Source organism: Artemia franciscana, chromosome 2, assembly GCF_032884065.1.
Source record: "Artemia franciscana chromosome 2, ASM3288406v1, whole genome shotgun sequence".
In the NCBI taxonomy this organism is placed as follows: domain Eukaryota; kingdom Metazoa; phylum Arthropoda; class Branchiopoda; order Anostraca; family Artemiidae; genus Artemia; species Artemia franciscana.
Window position 1 is genome coordinate 64,809,140 of NC_088864.1, and position 21,088 is coordinate 64,830,227.

The 21,088-nt window shown below is 34.7% G+C and overlaps 1 long non-coding RNA gene across 1 annotated transcript in view; it reads right to left on the reverse strand.

The window, feature by feature from the left end:
• Positions 1–1,749: 1,749 nt before the first annotated feature.
• The window catches only part of LOC136043953 (uncharacterized), a 107,869-nt gene continuing 88,530 nt past the window's right edge, over positions 1,750–21,088 (reverse strand). Inside the window, exon 3 of the long non-coding RNA XR_010621761.1 lies at positions 1,750–4,290. This is a non-coding gene — a long non-coding RNA (uncharacterized LOC136043953). The remainder of the gene's footprint in view (positions 4,291–21,088) is intronic.

Consider the following 21,088-nt stretch of genomic DNA (forward strand, 5'->3'; position numbering starts at 1 on the left):
AATCAAATTAATGTTACACCGCGAACTGTTTGAAAAACTGTTCTAGGCTATCTAATAAATTCATTCATTAGTTCAAATCATTTGTTTGGTACATAAGTAAAACCAATTTTCTCAAATTCTGGATTTAAAAGAAAATTACACCCTTTGCTGCATAATATTTTTTTAGCTACTCTCTTCTCTTGAATAGGCTTGCAAAAAGATGCAAATATAAGGACAATTGCACTTTTTTATAACTTATTTTGAAAATTTTTGGTGCTTTGCGGTAGAAAATACTTTCTCCGACCTATAAACTTGCTCTACTGCAGACTAAATAAATAAAAAACAAGTTTTTCCAACAAAAATTAAGGAGCAGCATTAGAGCTCTAAACGAACAGAAATTATTCCGGATATAAAGGAATTGCCCCACTTCAATATCTTGCTCGTCAAGCTAAAGGTCTTAACACTCATATAAAAAAGCTTCCTATTGCAATTAAACAGCACTTGTGTTTTAGAACTATTAAAAATTAAGACAAACAGTCAAACTTTACGTCCTTTCATTATTTTTCCCTGTCATCTACCCAAGCATCTTTAAAATTGACTCTCTGTCCAAGGTTCGCTTGTCTACTTTTCTTACAGGTTAAAACTCAAACTGAAATGAATTGAATCAGCAATGAAAATAAAGATCAGAAATTGTGGTATGAAATAAAACACGTGCGTAATACCCTATAATCCTTGGCTAATCAAATTGGAAATCTGAGTCATCCAAAAATTTTCGATATATACTATCGGAATATAAGTGGGGCTTCAAAATCACTAATTTTAATTATTGAGCATTAATCAGCATATAAAATGTGGCCTATTTTAATTGCTATTGATAATATGTAGCATTAAACATATTTTAACTTCAATATCAAATCGATCAACTCTGCTAAGTTAACAAAAGATGAAACCATTGGACACCTTTTTCACCAGCCTCATTACCAACAAAGATTTTTTTTTGCCGTATCACAAGAATACCTAAATTAGGGCCTTGCATTACAAACCTGGTCCCTTTTAGAAGAGTTAGGCATTTTTTTTTTTCAGGAGTTCTTTAGAAATGACTTAGTAAACGTTAATATTTAACACTATTTAAAGAACTAAAGATATGTAAAGTCAATTATTAATGGCTAATTACTTTTTATCACATATATTTCAACATAAATTTAGCATTTTGTTCAAGGACTGAAATTGTTTATAAGTTATGGGCTCTTTTTAGATGTCATCAAGATAACAATTATTTAAATATCAATATATAATATAACATAACAATTACAATTGTAATTATATAATATAACAACTATTAGATAATTTCGATAAAAAATTATTTTATTTCCCATGCCCCTTGATTATCTGTAAAGAGCCCCTCTTGCCCCCCCCCCCCCAGTAAAATGCTGGAAAATCGCCCCTGTGCATGGTATATCTCTTCTAAATCTGAATAGAACTGCTATTGTTTAATTACCAAACATTAATAAATCAGATTTAATTAATCAGCATCAATTATCATTTGTAATATAAGCGTTAAATAACTGGAGATAAAGGAGGAGCTTGTGACAATCTACGGCACGTCTGATAATAAGAGAGTTTATCCTTTTCAGATGGCGCTTTAGATGGAATTTGATAGTGAGAAATACAAGTGTCAGGGAATTGACTATCTGGATATAGAACCCTCTCCCCCCCACAAATAAAAATGCTGGAAATTGGTCCCTGTGCATGGTGTATCTCTTCTAAATCCGTATTATTCTGGGACTGCTCATGTTTTAATTATCAAACACTAATAACTAACAACTAACAAAAATTAATAATTTTAAAACACTAAGAAATAATCAAACACTAAACAAACACAGATACCATTAATCAATGTTAATTTTCAATTGTAAATTAGCGCTAAATAAGCGGAGATAAAGGAGGAGTTTAGAAGAATCTACGGCTCACCTGATGATGAGAGAGTTGATCCTTTTTAGATGGCGTTTAAGATGGAATTTAATAGTGATAAATATAAGTGTCGGGGAGTTTTAGTTAGAGCTGGTGAATTTGAAGTTGGTGGAGAGAGTTCTGAAACTGCTGTAATTTCCGTAACACAAACCCACATCGCCATTTGGCACGCGGAATTAGTTGTTTCTGAAAACATGTAGCACCCTGCTCTTCATGTTCCCAATTAATAGGGAAAATATGGCGCCAAAGCCAACTGTATATCCCAACATTATCCTCCGACTTTATTTGAGATTTTGCGTGCATAGATTGTATATTCTGACTAAGGCTGTTCAAACACCTGGCGAACTAAGGATGTAAACCCCTGAATAACATCGGATGATGCTGCTGCAGACAGGATGGCTGTTAATGTCCAGAAGTCTGTTATGCTGACTTTCTCTTTTCTTAAAAGCAACCCAGAATTTTATCCTCCCCTTCCTCCTTCCAGTCGTGTAACTGAACTTAAACTACTTGGGGTGTATCTTACTGCTGATTTAAAGTTGGAGAAACAGACAGAAATGACGCTCCGGAGAGCTAATGCAGGTATTAGCTCCCTGAAGCTGCTGTCTCGACACAAAATTCCTTCAGATCATCTTATGCAAGTTTACACCTCTTTTATACGGTCTTGCCTTGAATACTGTTACCCCGTTTGGCATTACGACCTAACGCAGGAGCCGTCGGACGCGATTGAGAGAGTTCAATTTCTGGCATTGTTGATAATTTCAAAAGAGCCCAAAGTCCCATACTTTGCCCTCCTTAAACATTTTGGCCTATATTCCCTTGCTAGCCGTCAACAAAAATTGTCGCTTGCTTTTGGCACAGGGGTGTTGAACAGTACATCCCATCGATCCATACTGCCCCCTGATTTCAAACAACATCGAGAAAGATCAGCAAGAGTAGTGGCAGAAGCTGTACCTCGTATACAGCCAATCAATGTGTCTCGAAACAGATATTTGAAAAGCTTTGTTCCCTCGTTTGTAAAGTTTTTTAGTGTTACTACTAGTAAGCAAGAATAGCTACAGCTTGAGTTCTTTAGTTACATAGTTATATTATATTTTAATGATTTTAAGTGGACGTACTGATTATAGTGTACTGATTTTAAGCGGACGATTGGATTTGTTTAAAATTATCTCATAAGTGTTGACTATGGATTGTACATGTATTTGTGTTTTGACGACTAAAAGGAATATTTGGCTTGTCTGCTGCATTAGTTTGTTGGTTATATTTTATTATTTTTTGACTATTCAGTTCTTGTGTACTGATTTTAAGTGGATGAGTAGAATTATTTTAAATTATTTCATAAGTGTTGACATAGATTGTATATATATTTATTTTTTGACGACTAAACGAATATTCGGCTTGTTCGCTGCCCGTTTTGAAAATAAATTGAATTGAGCTTATCTAGTTTGTAAGAGCATTTGGTTTTATACTCGCTTAACGTACAAAATCGTACCTAGGCAATGAAAAACAATCATACATTCAAGTTTTTTATTAAATAAAATTATAACAGTCATAACATACATAATCTCTCATCTCTATGCAAAAAATACATGCTGAGCCCCTTATCCCCTCAAAAACAAATACACACTATGGCTCCCCCTCCACTCCTCGATACAACCATGGCCCCTACCAGCAAAACCATCCTTACAAGTCCCCACCTCTTCATCCAGGAGGAAACCACTCCAACCCCCACACAAAAAACTCAATAAAGGCTAAAATCACTTTTCTATTTAGAATCTTTATTCAAATTAAACTAATTCAAAACAAGATAATTTTTTATTCTCTTTTTGAAAGAACCAAAAGAACCATAGCATCTAAATAGTGGAGGTTCAGGCTTCCAAACATCCTCAAGTCTGAACGTCATTCAAGAGTCTGAAGGCTGTGGTCTCGACTTGTGATATCACAGTTACTGTGATTATTAATTCACATGTAAAATAAGCATCTAGCATTACAGAATGATGAACTGTATTCCAACAAATAAGGACTGGACCCAACGCTGCTTGAGTCTGTTTATCACCAATCAGTTCTTCCTTAGCGATGAATCTCTTTCTACATCCAATTGCAACAATGGCTCTATTTTTTTTTTTTTTTTTTTTTTTTTTTTTTTTTTTTTTTTTTTTTTTTTTGCGAAAATGCATTACTTTACAATGCTCTGATAGTACGGCCCATGCTTTACTACATTACTCCGTTTTATCCTACACCACACCATATGGTGCCCAATCTTCCGCAACACCAACCTGCCTTCTGTTACGCCTTACCACTCTGCAATCTAGTGTGCACAATTTTTCGAATAGTGTGCATAATCTGTAATATCAGATCTGATAAATTATCTCTCAAATAAAACAAACATTCGAAATCAGAAAAAAAACGGGGAAAATGGAAACTGTGTAAATAAGGAAATGATAATATAAATAGCTATCTGTTCTATGGAACTAGAATTATCTAAAATAATAAGTCTTTTAAATAGTAACAACATGGTAAAGATGAGCCTTGTTGTATGCTGAGAAAATGCTTATAAAAAAAATATAAATTTCTATAATACTAGAAAGAGGGTACAAAGGAATTCCCACTTTTCATAGTTTCTAAAATACCGCTCAAGACATTATTGAAATGATTGGCCTTAAAAATATATATGTCTTTGAAATTTGGAAATCAGTTTCTCCTCCTAGGCAATGCTGGACCCCCACCCCCTTCTCGCCTATTGGCTGAGGAAATTTGATAACATTTAGTAATCGTTAGATTAGTGAAAACAGTCTAAACATTTAATAGTTGTTGAAATTAATTAGGATATTAGGGTGAGACAACCTCCTCCACTAGTGGTTGGTACAAAGACTCACTCTTATCACCTTTCTTATACAATGGTTTAATTAAGGTTTTCTAAAAACGTTAGGAACTTCCCCTCTATCAACAATCATATTCATAATCTTCAGTAGCTTATTTCTAACCTCGAAGCCACCATATTTAAAAAAAAAACCATTTACCACACTATCAGCACCTAGAGCATTGATATTTTTTTATCCTTTTAGTGCTGTCGCTAATTCTTCTTCACAAAACAAATCTTACTTCACATCCAAGGAATGACAAACTTTTTATTTTCCTCTATTTCTTATCCTGCAATTCTGTCTCAGTTTAGCACATTCTAAAAATGTTCTTCCCATCTTTCTTAACTCTTTCCTTATCACCAATTGTGGCCCCAATCCTATTTTTAACTGGGACAAGTCCAGATTAACTACTCCAGTGGTTCTCAAGCTGTGGTACGCGTATCCCTTTGGGGTATGCTAAAATTTTTAAGGGGTAGGCGGTCGGTGATAAAAAGAACAAAAAACAACCCTTTAACTCTGGGACTCTCAATTTTATTTATATTTTAGCTATAGTTTACTTAGTATCGGTAACTGAGAAGGGGTACCTAAAATGTTTTGTGGATAAAAAGGGGTACAGTGTCTAAATAAGTTTGAGAACCACTGAACTACTCCATCTCAATTTGTAAACATGCCAGTACAATATTTTACTATTATTCCGTCTAGCTGCATCTTCCAGATCCTCTGCAATTTTATCCATGACCTCCATTTCATACCTATTTAGTTCATAATTTAATGCTTTCTCCATTTTTCTTTAACATTCCTTTCGTTTTCATGTGATCTATCACTCAGATAATTCTTGTAAAAGCGCCTTCTCTTCTCTATTAAACATACAAAGTTTTCACTAATATAACTAGCTGGAGTCCTAACCATCTTCCCTAAGAGTGCATCAGCAACTTCACAAAATTGTTTTTCTAAAATTATTCCAACCATCTTCCACATTGTCAAATTTTAAACTGTCAAGTTTAGTAGTCAACTGTTCCTGGAAAGTTTCTCTCAAATTCTCTTCTTGAGGCCTATCAACATCTTAGCTTCATGGGAGGTAGTTACCCTTCCAAAATTTCAACTTCAGATTAACCCTAGACACTACTAGATGGTGCTCTTTACTTTTAACATCAATAAAAGCACTTCTACATACCCTAGTATCTTATATTGATACTGCCAGTCTTTAGTTTACTATAACATAATCAATAAGGTTATCTGTCTTACCATCACGTTAATACCATGTTAAATTATCGGCCATTTTATGATCAAACACCGTATTGGTTATAGCTAGATTTTTATACCTACAAAACAGCAAAAGTCTGAAGCCATTACTGTTTTCTTTTTCTACACTAAATTTACCTAGGCTAGGATACCATCTATCCCTATTTCTACCGACCTGGGCGTTAAAATCTCTAGGCAAAAACATCACATTTCTACCTGGAACCCTGTCCGTTTGCTCCTGTAACTGTAAGTAAAATTCCTCTGAGTCACTAGTATCTCCGTCAGTCGGTCCAATGGGGACATATACTATTATAACTAATATCTTGAATATTTTAGTCATAATATTAGCAATCAGTATTCTATTATTAATACCTTCCCTGCCTAAACAAGACTTAGCAGCTTCCTTATTCATCAAGAGCCTTACTCCCTATCTATGTACTCCATCCTTCCTGCCTGAAGTAAACAAATTCTGTAAAACCTAATTTCATGCTTCCTACCCTTGGGATGGGAGTTTTTGAAACTCCTAATAAGTCCAGTTTGAATAGTCTGAATTCATCAGTCAAAATGCCAGTACGATAATAAATTTTTTTACATCGTAAAATTCCAAGTTCCGATTTTCATTTTCTTTAAATTACTAAAATTATTTTGGCCTCAGGAAAATCAATGATCCTGGATACCAGTGCAGGACGGGGGTCACACATCTTCTCAAGTCTATACGGGAGTCCTCAAGCCGGCTTTGAAATGGAAAGAAAGAAGTCCCTGGGCAATCCTTTGTGCAACCCTAGGGCCATTTTGGTCACAACATGGTTTTGAGCACTTGACGATACTCTTCTATCAACAAGAATCAAAATCCTGCATAGACACTCTCAAGCATATTACCTCCAATTCATTATATATTCATGCCTACAAATATTATGATACTACCGGGAGGCAGCCTATAGTATATAATTTAGCTAAGAAGAGGTTTTTCAGCCCAAAAACGCCCGTCAAAACAGATCGAGCCCAAAAGAATTATCCATTGATCAGAATCCAGTGCGAATGCTGTTCTGTTTACTAGGCTATAATTTCCTCGAGGGGCACCACTCTTCAAATTGAAAAAGAGTTGACCGCAAGGTCCCAGTCTTACAGGTACCCCGAAATAGTCGAGACAGCCCCTTGGGGAGGCCTTTGTCCACAGATCTAGGTCTTAAGCCATGTCGTAGCAGTCCTCCTATAGAGAATATTCCCAAGATGAAGTTCTGCGTCACCATGCAATGTAACCCATTATTAGGAGAAGGTTTGCAACTCACAGGACGTGTGGACACGCCGCTAATCCCTAGAGGGGCCTTCTTCCTCCTTCATAAAACTGTTTAAGTGTAACTAAAGAAACCATCCAGAGTTGCCTAGCTAATTAATCACGGTTAAATTTTATTTCTAAATGACAAAGTAAAGCCTGACTAAAAAGCTTATTTTAAACTATTAGTATATATAAATTATATTGGATTTTGGATTCGAAGGGTTATATTGGATTAGCAATGAGCTCTCATCTTAGCAATGAGCTCTCATCTTGAGAGCAATGAGCTCTCACAGCTCACTTAATGGCCTCGGTTTTCTACCCAAGTAGTCGAGCGCACTTTTCAAGGGCTTGCACGTTCCCGCTGCTAATGCCCTTGCATCTACCTGCAAAAATACTCCACGACTTTGACCTTACCAAAGAGAGCCAGAGGCGAGCCAAACAAGCGATGGCCCAACAGTACGTTTGAGTACTTGACGATGGCAAACATTGGACAGAGGGAAACGCAAAGGCTCGTAATTGATCAAAGTGGATTAAAGAGGCAGATGTCACTCTCTACGCCGCGGAGCATCCGACAGAAGAGACACATCTTTACTTGAATTCGTTTAGACTTTCAGACTTGTGTCTGACACTTTCTTCCAATTACAGTGTGTTATTTTTGCAGCCCTCAGAACAAGTCAATCTTTTAATTTTCCAGGCATCTCTATCCCATTCACTCCATCAGTGAAATTGGACTCGAGCCCCTGACTACATCTTTGCTGTCTGGAATGCTCAGTCTGAATATTTAAATACTGAAAAAAATATTCTAAAAAATTGTCAATTTCTAATACATTTTTCAGCCTTTTCTTTCTTTATTGCTCTTTTTCTACGCAGTGGGTGATAGGCAAGGCCAGTGGAGCTTTTAGCAGACAACTATCAGTATGGCAATCGAAAAGAATATTCCAAAAAATTAAAAATCAGGCAATTTAACAGCAATGTCGTTTCTGCAATTTTCTACAGCAGCAAGTGCTGCAAATTAAGCCAACAACAAGAGAAATGGATTCTTGCCTTCGCAAACAATTGCCTTCAAAGGATTCTGAATATAGACTGAAAAGATCATGTCACAAACCAGATATTCTGATCTGTTTTAGGGCAGCCCATGGTTACAGATATCACTCGGCAACAAAGGTGGCGATACATTGGGTACATTTTTCGTATGAAGGACGATAGGATCCCAAGACAGATATTCGAATGGCAGTCTTAGGGAAACCGTAGGAGAGGTCGACCAAGAAACACCTTGCGTAGTAGACATCAAAGAAACCTGTTCCAACATTCACACGATAATAGAACCCCAAAGGGAAGATACTTTGGCGGTGGCACACATGCGGGATGACTGGTGGCTTACTCTTCGTGGATGGTCTGGTTGCTTCTGGTGACACAGGAGGATCTAAGGTAAGGTAAGGACGGGTTGCTCTAAGACCACATTGGAAAGGTATTCTAGTATTATTTAGTGTGCATGACACCTCGGTCTGGATTTATTTACCGCGGGCACTGAATGGTGGAATTCACCTTTCTATTTTGTTTTTAGTCTTTCAAGACTTTACTTCGACATTTTACTGCTTCTTTTCTATTCTCTGTACCTACCCGCATCCCCCATTATAGGGCCTTGTGTAAGAAATATGAAGGCAAATTTTTATTTTTATTCAAATTTTGAGTGAATAAATGAGCTGTGAACTGAAGTGAACTGCGCTGAGTCAACTTAAAAACTATTAAAGTGCAATTAATGAGCATATCCAGAGTTTCCTAGCTAATTAGTAACTCTTAAATTTCTTTTTAAATGACAAAGTAGAGCTTGACTAAAAGGCTTATTTGAAACTATTGGAAGATGTGAATTATATTGGATTTTGGATTCGAAGAATTACATTCGATTGACACTTGGCTTGTATATGTTATATATTAGCATTAAGAATAAAAAGTGTCTTTAAATCTAGACGAGTGATGAGTAGCCAAGTTCTAAGTAAAGAAACAATCCAGCACCAAAGGAAAGAGTGAAAAGATTATTAAGGGTCGATGTCCAGTCAAAGATCGTGAGAAGGTTCGAAAGTCTGCGATGGCTTGACTTCAACAGCAATGAGCTCTTACAGCTCACTTAGCGGCCTCGTTTTTCGACCCAAACAACCAAGTGCACCTTTCGAGGGCTTGGATTCCTGCTGCTAATGCCTCCGCATCTACCCGCAAAATTGCTCTATGACTTTAACCCTACCAAAGACAGGTAGGGGCCGACTAAAGAAACGATGGTCCAAGAATTTGTCCGAGTTCTTGACGATGGAAAACATCAAACTGAGCAAAACACAAAGACTCGCCATTGATCGAAGTGGATAAAAGAGGCAGATGTCACTCTCTCCGCCGAGCGGCACCCGACAGGTGATATAAGTCAAGTAACACGTTACTAGAAAGACGCAATCATGTACCACTATTTCACAGTGTCTGTAGTTGCAAATACAAAATTATCTTGAAAATATTTCATGACTATTCGATGTTAGATGCTTACACAGAAATATTCCTAAATTCTAAATAACAATTTATCAGCCATCAAATGAATACTTTGACACAAAACACGACAGAACAGATGAATAAATATAAAAAGTGACAAAACAAATCAATATGATATTACAAATGTGGGACGAATAACAAATAACGAATATGAATATTGTGTAACGAATACAATAACGAATATGAGCAATCGATAAAAACAAAGCGCTTTAGCGTTAACTAGATCTACGTTGCATAGGCAACGTGAGGTGTTGCAGCAACCTTTGTTTAACTTTGCCTAGTATATTTTTGCGAGAGCAACACTTTGATTTGGTTTCCTCGCTTCGATTAAACGCTGACGTTGTTATTTTAAGAATCTTAAAATAAATACTAGGTACTCCAACTCGCAAAAGTTGCAAACCCCTCATTGCAACTAGCAGAAGTTGCAAGCCCCTCATCGCTGAAGATGATTGTGGTCTAACAGCCGATTATTACTTACAAGTCCCCTACATTTGTTACCACTGGAACCACATTGGTCTTGCTCTTACCATCGAATACACCGGAGACAAATAATAGGTACACCAACTAGCAAAAGTTGCAAACCCGTCATTTCCGAAGATGATTATGAGCTAACAGCTGACTGTTGCTTAAAACTCCCCTATATATCTCACAATTGGTATCGGCCTATTTTTGGTTTCTGTGTGTACTTTACTGCCGAGGTATTCAGACCCTTGAAACTTTCAAACTAGTATATCTCATGAAGGAATTTTTCTACCAACAATGGATGACATTAACTTTGATTAGCTCATCAAGAGCTATCGACTGCCTTCGAAAAAAAAAAAATCCATCTGTCTTAGTTCGAAAGTTGACTTTTTTGCCGTAGGTCAAGTTTCTAACGGTATCGCTTAGAAAAGAGCAAAGGATAAACTCTAATTTCTCTAGCTATGAGAGAAGTTTTAAAGTTTAAGAGGCACGTCTGATACCATTCCTCTACCGCAATCCCAAGTGCAAAAACCGAATGATAAACTCAGCTGAAATCACTAACAGAAATGGGTAGAAACAATAGGTTTTTTGCCCCAGGATATTTACTTTCACATTTATGCTAACAATTTTTTTTCATCTACGAAACATCTACAGAAACAGGGATGCGCCGTATAGAAGTTACTTTAATATGTCTTTACAGCTTTAACACTATTTAATATGTCTTTCAAACAGTTCTTGGTAACGAACTGTAGTAAGGAGCGACCCGGCTCAATAGTAAACAAAACTCTACAAAACGGAATTTTGATGCTTAAAGATACATCAAAAGAATCGGATTTTTATGCTGATTTTAAATATATAAGTTTCATCAAATTTAGTCTTTGTCATCAAAAGTTATGAGCCTGAGAAAATTTGCCTCATTTTGGAAAGTAGGGGGAAACACCCCCTAAAAGTGACACAATCACACCAAAATCACACCATCGCATACAGCGTATTAGAGAACCCTATAGCAAAAATTTCGAGCTCCTATCTACAAAAATGTGGAATTTCGTATTTTTTGCCAGAAGACAGATCACGGGTGCGTGTTTATTTGTTGTTTTTTTTTTTTGTTTTTTCTTCCCAGGGGTCATCGTATCGACCAAGTGGTCCTAAAATGTTGCAAGAGGGCTCATTATAACGGAACTGAAAAGTTCTAGTGCCCTTTTTAAGTGAGCAAAACATTTGGAGGGAACCTAGGCCCCCGCCCACGCTCTTTTTCCCAAAGTCAACGTATCAAAATTTTGAGATAGCCATTTTGTTCCGAAGAGTCGAAAACCATAATAACTATGTCTTTGGGGATGACGTACTCCCCCAGAGTCCCTGGGGGAGGGGCTGCAAGTTACAAACTTTGACCAGTTTTTACATACAATAATGGCTATTGGGAAGCGTACAGACGTTTTCAGTGGATTTTTTTTGGTTTGGGGGTGGGGTTGAGGGGAGGGGGCTATGTGGGAGGATCTTTCCTTGGAGGAATGTGTCACGGGGGAAGAGAAATTCATTGAAAAGGGCGCGAGATTTTCTAGCATTACTATAAAAAAAAACAATGAAAAAATAAACATGAAAAGTTTTTTCAATTGAAAGTAAGGAGTAGCATTAAAACTTAAAACGAACAGAGATTATTACGCATATGAAGGGTTCTAAAAATACTTTAGCATAAAGAGCGAGGTATTTAGGAGAAGATAAATACCTCGCTCTTTATGCTGAAGTATTTTTAGTAATTTAAACTATTATTCTACGGCCTTTCTGATTCAGGGGTTATTCTTAAAGAATTGGGAAAAAACTTAAGATTTAGTGTAAAGATTGAGGTATTACCGAGGGGACAAACCCCCTCATATACATAATAAAAATATAAGAATATAAAAGTGTGTTACGTAAGTTAATTCTTAAGTTACGTATATTTTTTACTAATAAAAGCGTTCGTTAAAAATTAAAAGTTCTAGTTGCCCTTTTAAGTAACCGAAAAATTGGAGGGCAACAGGGCTCCTTTCCCACCCCTTATTTCTCAAAATCGTCTGATAAAAACTAAGAGAAATCCATTTAGCCAAAAAAGAATTAATATGCAAATTTCATTTTAATAATTTATGTGTGGAGAGCCAAAATAAAACATGCATTAATTCAAAAACGTTCAGAAATTAAATAAAAAAACTAGTTTTTTAGCTGAAAGTAAGGAGCGACATTAAAACTTAAAATGAACAGAAATTACTCCGTATATGAAATGGGTTGTCCCCTCCGCAATCCCTCACTCTTTACGCTAAAGTTTGACTCTTTGCCACAGTTCTACTTCTTAAAACAATTAAAAACTTTAGCGTAAAGAGCGAGGGATTGCGGAGGTGACAACCTATTTCATATACGGAGTAATTTCTGTTCGTTTTAAGTTTTAATGTTGCTCCTTACTTTCAGCTAAAAAAACTAGTTTTTTTTTATTTAATACAGCTTTAACCCTAACAGTTTCGAGCCAGTACAATCCAATTATTCATTACAAATCGATTATTAGTTTCGGTAATGTTTTCAGGCAATTTCAATTTAATTATAACAATCTCAAATTCTATCAAAAATATGTTTTAATAAAATTTTAAAAACACACTTAAAAAAGCGTAAAACATTTGAGAATGAACAAAATGCAAAATCATAAAATAAATATAAAAATGAAGCAAAAATGTTAGAAATTGCACCTTAAAGCACATGATCTGAAAACTTTAATGGTGTGAATCTACCAAAGATCATTCTTTTATCCTATGCTGAGTTCGGCAATATGCAAAGGAGTTTTTTAATAATTAAGCATGCAACTAAACCACCTCCCAAGCTTATTTTTTCCCGAAGTCACCGGATCAAAATTTTGAAATAACCATTTTGTTTAGTATAGTTGAAAAATTTAATCACTATATTTTTGGGAACGACTTAATCCCCCACATTCCCCGGGGGAAGGGCTGCAAGTTACGAACTTTGCCCAATGTTTAAGTATAGTATTGTTTATTAGGAAGTATACACACGTTTTCAGGGGGAATTTTTCTGGTGGTAGGGTCTGGGGAAGAGGGTTGCGTGGGAAGATCTTTCCAAAGGAGGAATTTATCATGGAGGAAGAGAATTTCCATGAAGGAGTGCTGGATTTTCCAACATTATTAAAAAAAAAACAATGAAAAACCAAATAAAAAAATAAGTTTTTTTCAACCGAAAGTAAGGAGCGAAATTAAAACTCAAAACGAACAGAAATTATTACGCATATGTGGGGGTTCGTCCCCTCCTCAATACCTCGCTGTTTACGCTAAAGTATTTTTAGTAATTTCAAAAGAGATATTTATTCTAATTAAATGGCCTTTGTGATTCAGAGGTCATTCTTAAATAATTTGATCATAATACGAACTTTAGTGTAAAGAACAAGGTATTGACGAGGGGCGAACCCCCTCATATACGTAATAAAAATATACTAATATAGAAGCTCGTTACGTAAGTTTATTCGTAATTTAAGTATATTTATTACTAATAAAAACACTCGCAAATAGAATTAAAAGTTCTAATGGCCTTTTTAAGGAGCCCAAAAATTGGAGGGCAACAAGGCCGCCTCCCCCGCCTCTTTTTTTCAAAATCGTCAGATCAAAACTTTGAGAAAACCATTTAGCTAAAAAAAGTAAAATTAACATGCAACTTTTGTTTTAATTATTCAGATACGATGAACCAAAATCAAAACCGGCATTAATTCAAAAACGTTCGGAAATTAAATAAATTTTTTTCAACTGAAAGTAAGGAGCGATATTAAAACTTAAAACGAACAAAAATTATTCCGTAGATGAAAGGGGCTGTCACCTCCTCAACGCCCAGCTCTTTACGTTAATGTTTGACTCTTTATCACAGTTCTACTTCTTAAACAATAAAAAACTTTAGCGTAAGGAGTTATCAAATTTAATAAGGTTTAAGAAGTCATCTTAGGGCTCCCAGGAGAAAAAAAAACTAAAAAAAACTAAAAAAAAGGTAAAAACTACAAAAAAAACTAAAAAGAAAAAAATTAAAGACTAATAAAAAAACGAAAAAAGCTAAAAAACTAAAAAAAACTAAAAAAGGAAAAAAAAGGAAAAAAAAATGAAGAATAAAGGAGAAAAACAAAACTGGGTACCGAGCTAGGACACCGAGCTAGTATATATATATATATATATATATATATATATATATATATATATATATATATATATATATATATATATATATATATATCTATTGTTTGGTAAATGACGACTTATACTTATTGACGACATGACTGCCTGTCCATGGATTATTCTTTATGGTTGATTGTGTATGGCTATGCTGTTTGACCTATGTGATTGTATGGATGAGTAGGGTTAAGGCCTCATTCAAGTGCTGGTCTATATTAATCACTAATTTAGGAAAACAGTCTTCCTTTTCTCCTTCTATCTCTTTTTTTTTTTTTTTCTCTTTTTTTGTGTGTGTGTTTGTGCTGTTGCATTGGTGATTTCTCTTTTCATGATAATATATATATATATATATATATATATATATATATATATATATATATATATATATATATATATATATATATATATATATATATATATATATATATTACATATATATATATATATACATATATATATATATATATATATATATATATATATATATATATATATATATATATATATATATATATATATATATATATACTATTTTTTAGCTGCCCATTTGGAATTTCCAACAATTCTTCTACTGCTGACTAAAATTAGCCCACTTTCTCGTTTTTTTATTATTTCTTTTTTTTTCTGAATGCAATAAAGTCACACGGGAGAATCTATTTATTAACATGTGGACAGCTATATTTACCATACTGACACCATGACTGCTGCATAGACAGAGCATCACGTAAAGGGTAGGAAGAACGCCCCCAACGTTTACAGCCAGTTGGTAAAATAGTGGCACGAAGCACCACTATTTTACTGGCACAAATTTTCTTGTAAATCGGCTAATGGAAATAATCGACGTATTATAGATGAAAGATCAGTCTCTGTCATTAAAAAACTAAAACAAAAGAATTATAATAGCAATATTATTCAAACCGTTCGGTAAAAATGACCAGCTAGACGGTCAAATCCATTGCTCCTCTTCAAACATTTTGGCTCGTGATACCTCTGCTTCAAAGACCCTGTAGGTAGTTTACGTCGATGATTGCAAAGAAATAGTCAAAATTTTTAAATACTCTCATTGGTTGGCTGCAAAAGCCACTTAAAAGTCGAAAATGAGTCAAAACTTTTAATAATACGGTAAGTCAAAAAAAGGTTAAAATCTTTAAGGACTGAAAACGTTGGTGAATTTCATTGGTTAACATTTCTTGTTTGTTTCCGTGGTTCAACACGGACGCAATGACGGATGCACGGTACTAACCTAGAGGATTCAAAATTATAAAAAAAAGAAAAAAAACGATCTTAGAAAATTACGGTTTTCATGTATTAACTGATTAAAGATGGGTCTAAGTTATTAAGAAAAACTGGTTGGTAAAACTAGAGTCGGCTCCTTACCCTAAAAGTTGTGTCTCTTTGGATTTCAAGTCGGGGCAGCAGAAAATAGATGTGTTACCCCCTACCCCGAACCGAATATATAGAGCAATAAGAATTAAACATTGTTTGGTTCTAGAAAGCATCACTCGTTTCCATGGCTTCTAATGAGGTCTTTCAAAGTTTCTACGACAACTTCTTCATACGAAGTGCCTCGAAAATATAATAAACTAGCTGTTGGGGTGGCGCTTCGCGCCACCCCAACACCTAGTTGGTGGGGGCGCTTCGCGCCCCCCCCAAGCCCCCCCGCGCGCGTAAGTCGTTACGCGCCATAATAGTTACGCGCCATTGTAGTTGTGTCCCTATGTCCCACCTGTGAATATAGATATATATATATATATATGGTTTTAACTACGTAAAACTTGCGAATATACAACATTCTTTGCTGTCCCATTGTCTTTGCATATAAATAGATTGTCAGGTTATCCCCCTGTTTCCCCCGGTGTCCCCGTTGTAGTTGTGTCCCTGTGTCCCGGTCGTCATTTATATTCCCTGTGTCCCGGGTCCCGGTCATCATTTGTATCCCGGTGTCCCGGTCTGTATATACATTCGTTTTTTAGTTTTGTTTTTCTCCTTTATTTTTTTCCTTTTTTTTTCTTTTTTAGCTTATTTAGATTTTTAGATTTTTTAGTTTTTTTTATTAGTTTTTAGTTTTTATTTCTTTTTAGTTTTTTTGTCCCGGTCGTCATTTATATCCCCCTGTTTCCCCCGGTGTCCCCGTTGTAGTTGTGTCCCTGTGTCCCGGTCGTTATTTATATTCCCTGTGTCCCGGTCGTCATTTGTATCCCGGTGTACCGGTCTGTATATACATTCGTTTTTTAGTTTTGTTTTTCTCCTTTATTTTTTTCCTTTTTTTTTCTTTTTTAGTTTATTTAGATTTTTAGATTTTTTAGTTTTTTTATTAGTTTTTAGTTTTTTTTTCTTTTTAGTTTTTTTGTAGTTTTTACCTTCTTTTTAGTTTTGTTAATTTTTTTTTTTACTTGTGTCCTGGTCGTCATTTATACTCCCTGTGTCCCGGTGCTTTGTTGATTGCTAATCGAACATTCCTTTTGTCCTGGTCGCTTTCTCTTTGAGTGTCGTCATTTATTTTTTTCTTTTTTAGTTCTTTTAGTTTTTACCTTTTTTAGTTTTTTTTTAGTTTTTAGTTTTTTTAGTTTTTTACCTTTTTTTAGTTTTTTTAGTTTTTTAGCTTTTTTATTTTTTTTATTAGTTTTTAGTTTTTTTGTAGTTTTTGCCTTTTTTTTTAGTTTTTTGTCCTGGTCGCTTTCTCTTTGAGTGTCGTCATTTATTAGTTTTTTCCTTTTTTTTTTTAGTTTTTTATTGGTTTTTACCTTTATTTTAGCTTATTTTTCAGTTTTTTCCTTTTTTTTAGTTTTTTTTTATTTTTTATTTTTTTTAGTTTTTTACCTTTTTTTAGTTTTTTTAGTTTTTTTAGTTTTTTAGCTTTTTTACTTTTTTTATTAGTTTTTAGTTTTTTTTTGTAGTTTTTGCCTTTTTTTAGTTTTTTCAGTTTTTTTTTTAGTTTTTTATTGGTTTTTACCTTTATAGTTTTTTTAGTTTTTTAGCTTTTTTATTTTTTTTATTAGTTTTTAGTTTTTTTTGTAGTTTTTGCCTTTTTTTAGTTTTTTCAGTTTTGACGTCACCTAATCCAGTTTTTTCAGGTGACGTCACCTGACACATCCATCCACACATCCATCCACACATCCACAGACAGACAACTTATTTTTATATATATAGATATAATATTTTACCCACATCACTGCTTACTAAGGTAGCGCTATTGCGCTGTCTATGATTATGAAGTGACGTCATCACGTCGTCATTATGATTTTTATCCGCACGAAGTCTTTTATATTCGTAAATGACGTCACTATGTAAACGACGCAGTGTGACAATTATGACGTCATCTTTACCATAAATATTGGATTTTTCAGGCTGTGGTCATCACTTGTTCAGTAAATCGCATGTAGTGATAATCTATAAAGCATATAATGAATAGTATATTTAGATACCTTGCCATTGGAGTTCCAGTCTCCTGTGCTGCAATCTCAATTTTGTGGGCTGTAAAGAAATATAGAAAATCTGAAACGGAGGTATGCCCAGTACAAGAAAAAGAAGAGCTTAACTCTCATTCAAGTGCAAGGAGTGAACCCAAACCAGCTATTAAGGCCGAGACTAGAAAAGAAAAAGAGATTCCAATAAAAGTGGCTCCTGATGAGGTGGAAAAAGAGCCGTTTTGTCATTCTAGTATGAAGAGTACAGTCGAATCAATTGATGAAGAGTTGAAAATAAAAGAGGTCGAAGAGAAACCACAGAAGACTAATGAGATGGAAGAAATGCATATTTCTCTAAGTGGTATTATAACCCAAGCTTTGAAAAAAGGAGAAGATGATATAAAAAGAAGACCGGATCTTTGCGGAACAACAGAATCTTCTCAAACCGAAAAAGACGAAGAAGAAATCGAGGAAAATGTTTCAGAAAATTCAAATACTTTTGCTCCTTCTACTCCTAGCAAGGAAAAAGTTAAACCTCTGTGGACACCAAAAAGGAAAAATAAAAGCAAAAAGAAAAGGTGGCTGTGAAGAAGAAGAAGAAAAAAAGAAGAAGAAAAGAAATTCAGTCTTGTTGTGGAAAACCATTAAATTAGGAAAACCAAATTCTACCTTTTTTCGGTTTGTTTAATTTTTGTGTAAATTTATTTATGTATAAATTCTTTTCAATTACCTGTATGTTTTTCGTACTTTTATACAAAAAAAGGAACATAGTCTTAAAGCTAGAAATATTGAATTGGTTGGAACGCTTGTTCCTATTAATACCTATTCCAAGCTTTCCATTAGGTATATAGGCCCAGAAGTCTTCAACAAAATTACGTCAGAAGTAGAAGGTAGACCTTTGAGGAACTCGTGCTTCTTTGTGAAGTATTGGTTTTAACCAATATTCTAGATATAGATTAATTGGTTGATATGGAGTGAGTTTATGATTAAGTACTGTTAAAAGAGATTTTGTTTAATATGTTTTATGATTGGGTGAGTGTCAGTATTTATCAGATAGTGTGATAACTTGAAGCGAATGAGTTTGGAATTCATTCAAGTTTCATACAAACACATCACTCTTAGATTGGTTGATTAATATTTTATTCGATATTTTATTAATATTTTATTAGTATTAATATTTTATTAGGCGAGGGTGATGAGTAAGATTTTTCCTAGGAAGTAAAACAATGGTTGTTTTGTGTTTTTTGGGTCATCCCAAACACATTGACTTGCGTCTGGACTTATTGTGAACGTAATGTCGTAATATTTATTTTTGTTTAGTATTATGTAGAAATTTAACTCTTTTGTTTTAACTCTTTTGCTTTTGTAACCCACTTGTTTATTAAAAAAAAGGAGAAAAAACCGTATTTCTGAACAAAAAAAAATCCAAAAGAAAACACAGTTAAACTTAGTTAACTAATTATCACGTCAAGAGTTAATTTGTTCAATCATGCAAATTGACCTTACATGTTTTATTCCGTGACCCTTAAAACACAGAAAGACGGAGGGGACAAAAATGACTATAGTTTGAACAAATAATCTTTGTTTTCATTCAGCTAATTGAATGTGGTGTCTATGGGCATCTAAATTGAAAAACAGTAACAGAAGGGTAACAGGAGGGTCGACTCCTCCTCAATACCCCACTCTTTATGCTAAAGTTTGACTTTTTCCTCTAATTATTCAAGGATGACTCATGAAACACAAGGGTCATTTAATAAGAATAATTAAGCTTTTTTTAAAGTTAAAATATTTTAGCGTAAAGAGCGAGGCATTGAGAAGGAGGCAACCCACCTCATATTCGTAATAACTGCTGTTCGCTCTAAGTTTTAAAAATATTGCTCCTTACTTTCAGGTAAAAAAAAGCTTTTTTTTTAAATTTCTGATCATTTTTTAAATTATGCCGGGAAATCCAGCTCCCCCTCCATGGAAAATCCCTTTCCCCTAGTGGTGGAGAAAAGATCTTCCCACATACCCCTCAATGTCGAAAATCCTCCCCTTCTCCGGAAAATATCTGTATACTTCCCAATAGCCAATGCTATATATAAACAATGGGCAAAGTTCATAGCTTGTACCCCTTCTCCCAGGGCTGTTGGGGGTCAAGTCATCCTCAAGGACATTGTTAATCGGTCTTTCAACTATGCTGAACAAAATGACTATCTCAAAATTGTGTTCGGAAGACTTTGGGGAAAAAATTAACGTGAGAGGAATGCTAGCTGCCTTCCAATATTTTCGGTCACTCAAAAACGACACTAGAACTTCTGATTTCCAACCAAATGAGCACTCTCCTGATCTTTCAAGATAACCTGGTTTGATACGGCCACTCCTGAGAAAAAATCATCTGTGGTTTTGCTTCTGGAAAAAAAAAATGCAAAATTCCACATTTTTATATACAGGAGCCTGAAACCTCTGCAGTGGTTGCCTTTGGGATGGAGGTTACTGGGGGGTGAACTTTCTAGGGGAAAATAACAAATAAACACGCATCCGTGATTTTTCTTCTGGCAAAAATACAAAATTCTATATTTTCAACTTAAAACAGATTTTTAAGATTAATTATTTCCTAGCAATTTTTTTTTATTTAATAAAGTTTAAGGAGTCATCTTTAGGGCTCCCAGGAGTCATCAAAGTTAATAAAGTTTTTTTTTTATGAAATTGCGTACCATAAAGTTTGTCCCCCTCTCGCAAGAACTTCATCTTTTTGACTTTACAGCAATGTTTCATAGCAAATCATTTAATCAGACGTAGAGCAGACAAAACCATCTTCTTAAGTATATTTTTCCTTTTAATAGATAATATTGTTTGATCTAACCCTTATTCTATTACCAAAATATTTCAACAATTATACACTATTATACATTTGTATGTATACACATACATTTGTATGTTTGTGGTTTATTTGAAATTTTTCACAAGTCTTCTGCTATTGGCTGAACTTAGCGGACTTTCTGGAAATAAGTTAAATAAAGCTCATTTTTCCGACAGCAGCTAAGTCAACAAAGTTATGGGAGGAAAACGGTTTATTAACTTGGTGGACAGTTTTATTACCCTTATTTTCGCCGCGGGAACCCTGCATAAGGGTTGTGACTGCTCGAGGGAAACGATCTCGCAGCAGGTAGGTCATATAATGGGGAAAAAAATTACGGACTT